Below are 7,021 nucleotides of genomic sequence, written 5' to 3' on the forward strand. Positions count from 1 at the left end.
AGGAATCTGAAAATATAAATAATGACTTATAATTATCTTTGAACAATTTATGGTGAATTTCCAAAGTAAGAATAGGGGATCCAAAAATAGCTCTGGACCTGTTTCACAAAAATTTAAACATCTCATAAAATATAACTCATATACCTGTTTTGTTCCATCCATATGAAAATAGACTCATAATTCTTCAATTCCTATTTTATTCATCATCTAATTGTATCTATACTATTTTTAATGATTTTTCAAACTCACATCATTGTTGCTGTCTGAATCTATTTTATGGTAAATTTTACCTATTTCATGGTTTCCATGGATTAGCTAGCAATTTAGCATACATAACACCAAATATGATCATGATTAGCCATTCCAATGGCTAATCATTACCAAGCATTTCCATACCACTCAATAACCATAGCATAAGACCATATATACAAAATGATTATAATGCTATACATGCCATACTCAAAATATACAAGCCATTATGCCAAGATGGTATACGGATAGTGTGAGTGTGCCCTCCGCCGTTCTGATTTCCGAGCTGGCTTGTCAACACTAAAAGGAATGAAAAGGAGGGAGTAAGCATAAATGCTTAGTAAGCTCACATGCAAATAGCAAGTAACACAACTATATACGCAAACATAAAACATCATTTGCATAATCATCACCGAGACATTCATATCACATTTTCATTTATCATCTTACCATATTGTTGTTATATCGAGTTTTCAACCTGAGGGTTACGTACATACCTGTTCAAAGTATTCATTTCACAACACTTACCAATACGTCCCTTTCATCTTGAGTATTCCTCAATTTGAGTAGAATTTTACCCATTGAACACATCGAAATATAATTCGAATACATGGAAAGTTTGCACATAAGTGCCACATATGTAGCCAAGCTACCATGTAACCCGCCCATAAGTGAACTCGGACTCAACTCAACAAACTCGGGCGTTCGCATCCATAAGTGAACTCAGACTCAACTCAACGAGCTCGGATGCCTAGTTACATCTCTCGAACTCGGACTCAACTCTACGAGTTCGGACATTCGCATCCATAAGTGAACTCGGACTCAACTCAACGAGTTCGGATGCCCAAATATCCTAGTGACATGTCACTTCTATCCTAATCCATTCCTAAGGTTCAACGGGACCTTTTTCCCAATCATGTGTCTCAACCATCTTCTACGGAATGTCATATCGATACTTGGCAAGATTTAACATTTTCCAAGTATATCACATAATTTGACATATTAACAAACAATTATCACAAAGATAATATTTCATAATAATTATAATATCATTTAAATAACATTAAAACATTTAAAATAATAACTATGTTACCAACATTTACATATGAACTTACCCCGTATGCGAAAATGGCTACTTTTACCATTTCGTCCACAACTTGGTATTTTCCCCATTTTAGCCCGAATTTTAGTTTTCCTTGCTCTATCATTTAAAATATAGTCTAATTAGGACTCACATTATTCAAATTGACCCAAAATCATATTTTGGCAAAATTACAGTTTTTCCCCTAAACTTTCGCATATTTACACTTTTTCCCCAAAGCTCGTAAATTAAACTTTAGCCTATTTGCTTATGTTTTATGACATGCTGATCATTTTTACCTTCTATGGTAACATCAAATTCTCACTCTAACATGTACTTATGACTATTAGGTATTTTTACCGATTAAGCCCTTTTGCTCGTTTTCACTTAAAACCGAGTAGTACAAGTTGTCTAACTTAATTTAAAACCTCATATTCTATCATAAAACACCAAAATACACAAATTTCACCTATGGGTATTTTTCCAAATATGAACCCTAGGTTGAATTATTGCTAGCATAAGCTTAATCGAGCTACCGGGACTCTAAAAACGTAAAAATCATTAAAAACGAGGTTAGAACGGACTTACAATCGAGCTTGGAAGCTTGAAAAACCCTATCCATGGTTTCTCCTTGCTATATTCGGCCATGGGGTTGAAGATGAGAAAAATTGGCTTTTAATTTTGTATTTTAATTCATTTCACCCCTAAATGACCAAAATGCCCTTACTACTAAACTTTCCAAAAATTCCATCCATGTCTAATTTTTGTCCATAGACTTAGAAATTGGTAAAATTTCTATTTAAGACCTCCTAATTAATATTTCAAAACAATTTCATACTAGAAACTTCTAGAATGCATGTTTTACAAATTATTCGATTTAGTCCCTAATTTCAATTTAAGCACTTTATGCATAAAATTGCTTCACGAAATTTTCACACAATCATGCAATCATATCATAGACCTCAAAATAATCATAAAATAATTATTTCTATCTCAGATTTTGTGGTCACAAAACCGCTATTCCGACTAGGCCCAAAATCAGGATATTACATAACCCGAGTAAACTCTTAACATACTTAAACATGCATGTTCTTGAGTGTATGAGAATTTAGATATCCATTGCATGATAATTCATGAAATGAGCTTGTGTAAACGAAAGATGATAAATGTCCCGTTTGAAATAAAAAGGCAAAATCCGATGGATAGATTATGGCTTGCATGATACGAGATCCTGCATGTGTTGCAGAAAAGGATTTAGCCCGGATAGGAAATTCGATGATCTCAAAATAGAAAGGATCTAGCCCAGATGGGTGTTCCTTAAGTGATCAAGCCTCCTGAAGAATATGGTGCATTAAGGATTTAGCCTGGACGGGTAATTCGATTGAGGATTGAATTTAGCCTGGACTAGCAATTCAGATCCAAGCTTATAAGAGCAATTGTTGTTAAAAAGGGATTTAGCCTGGACTGGTAATCCCGACATTGCTCTATGAGTTATTACTATGAGGGATTTAGCCTGGAATGGTAATCTCGCCATAAGATGTAAGGTTCACGGGAGTGCATACTTGAGATGATCACTTGTATGATTTGATGGTAAATGGTAATCGATCGGGATTTTCTAGAAATTCAACAGGAATTAACATGCTAAAATAAAGAATGAGAATATTGAATCGATGAGCTCATCTAAGACTAATGACATGATGTATTGCTATGAGACTAATTTGATGATTGAGTGTATGTGATAGGGAAACTATTTCATGCTTGTTGGAATTACTGCCTAAATATGGTTGTATGCTAATTAACCGATAAGTTTACTTTCCAGTTATTCGGACTTACTAAGCATATAAATGCTTACCCCCTTCTCATTTCCCTGTCTTACAGAGCTTGAGGACTCGTGAAGATTGGAATACGGTTCGAAAATCAACACACTTGTCCTGCTTTGGTATATACATACTGACATTTTGTTTAATGGCATGTATAGGATTTTTGGTTATTGATAAGTCCTAATTTATACATATTTTTATCCCATGCTTAGCACATTTATGGATGAATTATCATTAGATTTGTGGAATTTGATGCTCCTAATCCTTTAATTTCATGTTTTATACTTAGGTGAGCATAGAAGATTAAAAAGAGCGAGAAATAGGCCAAAAACGAAGAAAATGGGTCAACATGGGAAATCAACACAACTTGGACTTCCTTACACGGGTAGACCACACACCCATGTCTTTTTAGCAGACCCTAACAATACCTAAGCCACCTCACACGGGTATGTCACACGGCCGTGTCCCTGTTGAGACCAAGTCTAGCTCTATTCAGAAAAGGCCACTTTTTAGGGTTTGTGTGACAGCCTTAAAATGACCCTAGTCAGAATGTGGTTTCGAAACCACAAAACCGAGGCATTAAAATAATTTAAAATTTATTTTGATGCCTATAATATGTGTTAACTCATGTGTGACATTTTTGATGTTTTGATTTAGAGTTATAAATGTGAATTCCACTAGAAAGGACCTAGTAGTAAACTTTGAAAGTATGATGGGGAAATGTGTGATGACTAGTTGATCATGCATGCAATAATGAGGGGTTTGCATGTCAAATTTCCCATATATCATAAGTAGTGGCCGGCCATGATGGGCTTATATGCACATAATATGTATTAATTATTAGTTAGTAGCTTATATTTTATAACATAAGTAAATAAAATAAGGAAAAGAGAAAAGAAACAAAGGAGTCTTTCTCATGTTTTCTTCTTGGCCGATTCTAAGAGAGGAAGAGGAGGAGCCATTCGGCCATGGTAGGCCTTCATTAAGGTAAGAAACTCAAGCTAGTCCTTTAAAATCTTAGCATGGTTTTAAGCTAGATTCTAAGTCCCTTACTTAACCATGCCGAAATCTTTGAAATGGATGGTGATATGAACATTCGGCCATGGTAGAGGTTAAAGAAAAATGGTGGTAATGTTATATATTTTGAGAAGTATGTTAAATGGTTTGAGATTTAAACTAGTCATCAAATCCTCTAGGTAGCCCATGCTAAGAATTTTGATTTTGGGATGACTAGAACTTTCGGCCATGGTAGCTATTGAGGATTTAGGTTTGTGTTTCATGTTAAATTGGATGAATCTTGGTGTAAGCGTGTTTGAACTAAACTAATGATCAAATAGGTGCATAGATACAAAATGGAAAGAATCGGCCTAAGTGTTTTAGTCATTGACATATATATATATGTTGCCGAATGTGTGCTTAAGGAATTGGTTAAGTACATTGTTGTTAAATGCTTGTTGCTAAGGAATTTTGAATGGGTTATAAATTGAGTTTAATGTTCGAGGAACATTGGTTTGGACACCTAGTGCCGAATGTGTTCAAACGCAACTTGCCAAGTGCATAAATATGATAATGCTATGATGGTAGACTTAATTGGAATTCGGCATTGTAAGTGATGCCTTGGGCTCTTATGATGGTTAGGGACAAAATGTGTGTTGTGAGGAACGAAATGATGTCTATGAATTCGAAAATGCAAGGTATTAAGCTAGTCCTATTATTCGGTGGTGCATGAGTAGAGCACATGTATAATGCTTGTATAACTAGTCAATAAAGCTATTGACACCTAATTGTATAATATAAATGTATTTAATCGGATTGTTAAATTGATAAATTATTAAATAAGCTCTATTTGTTTGAATTAAGCTCAAGAGCTTAGAGGACCAAAGTTGGATAAGGGGAAGGAAAAAGTGAGCGAATAGCCGTCGAAATCGTTCGACAACATCCGAGGTAAGTCTTCGAGTAATGACCCTACTTGATTTATATTGAAATATTTGTCATATTATGGCGGATAGCCGAATGTGCATAGAGCCTATGTTATAAAGCCAATTGAAATCATGCTCTTTGTATGTGGCTATTGAGCCGAAATTGGAAAGGTTTGATAAAAGATTTGTGTTTGAGCCTTAGTAACGGAAATGAAATATGGATGTGTCATGAATATTGATATATGTGTGCATGAGCATTTGAATGATATCCGGCTAAGACCAAGGCATTTGTGTGAGTTGTTATATCCGGGCTAAGACCAAGGCATTTGTGCGAAGTTGTTATATCCGGCTAAGACCAAGGCATTTGTGCGAGTTGTTATATCCGGCTAAGACCAAGGCATTTGTGCGAAGTTGCTATGTCCGGGTTAAGACCAAGGCAATTAGGCGTGTGGTTATATCCGCTAAACTCAAGAAGCTTGGGTTTGAAGGTAAGCGATTTGTGCTATAATAATTTTAATTAATACTCGAAAAACCCAAACGATAAGGTATGTTTGCATGTGCATCGGAAAAGTTGATTCGTTTTAAATAGTATTCGCTCAATCGACTAACGAACTTTCGGCTCTTAGATAGGTTGATACCTTGTGTGTGTATATGTTGATGAAGTGTGAAGTAAGTATGATTATGAGAATGTGTATCAATAAAGTGGTTCATTTAGCTATGTGAATGTAATACTTTAGTCAAAGCTGATTTCATTACTTGAGACTTACTAAGCATTAAAATGCTTACCCGCTGCTTTGGCTCTTTGTTTTCTAGATTTTGTTCGTTAGCCATCGGATTCGGGATCATCAAAGTCAAGTCATCCACACTATCAAAGCCCTTTTGGTACTCTTTTAGTTGAACTCGGATATGGCATGTATAGGACTACCCTTTTGTTGTTGGTCATGTACCCATGGATTTTGTGTAAATTTGGATAGCCATGCGAAAATGGCTTATATACGTTTTTAGCATAGTACTATAATCGTTTTGTATGTTGATCACTAAGAGGTATGAAAATGTTTGGAAACGATTAGCCATTGGAATGGTTAATCATGATTATACTTTGTGCTATGTATGCAAAAAGGGCTAATTGAATCATGGAAACTACGAAATAGGTAAAGTCTACCTTAAAGGCAGATGCTGACAGCAGCAGCGATGTGGATGTGAAAAATCACTAAAAATAGTAGGAATGGAATTAAAGAGTGAATAAATTATGTAAATGAACCTTGATGAATCTACTTTCATATGGAAGAAACGAAACGGTCATATGAGTTGTATGTTAAGAGATTTTTAGGTTTTCGTGAAGCAGGGCCAGAACGGTTTCTGGATTCCCTATTCCGACTTTGGAAATTCATTATAAATTAACCAGAGATAATTAGGAGTAATGCCATATATGTATAGATTCCTCTTTGAGTTTAGTTTCTATAGAAACAAACGGAATCAGTATTGAAGCCCTGTACAGGGAGATATCCAAGTCATAATGCATAAAGGTCAGTGTAGTCGAACCCTGGAGCAGGGGAGACTTTAACTAATAAACTGTACTAATTGGCTCGACCAAAAATTATATAAAAAAATCTGTAGATGGACATATGAGTTTAGTTTCATGGAAAAATTACGAAACTAATTTTTGAGTTTTGAAACTCAAGATATGATTTTTAAGGCGATAGTGATGCAGTAACCAGCTTGTCTGGAAATTTTTAAATGGACTGTGAAAATAATTAAGTTAAGTCTGTGTGCACCTTGTGTTCGACTCAAAGAACGGACTCAGCACGGGGTGTTACAATTTTACTGGTATCAGAGCTACGGTTTAGTCGATTCTAGGACTGCCGTAATACGTGTGGGTCGAGCTATACATGCCATTTTGTGATTATTTGATAGTGTGGTGATTTCGACATTTGCAAATGTGTTTATTTATA

The sequence above is a fragment of the Gossypium arboreum genome, chromosome 8, assembly GCF_025698485.1.
Source record: "Gossypium arboreum isolate Shixiya-1 chromosome 8, ASM2569848v2, whole genome shotgun sequence".
NCBI lineage: Eukaryota > Viridiplantae > Streptophyta > Magnoliopsida > Malvales > Malvaceae > Gossypium > Gossypium arboreum.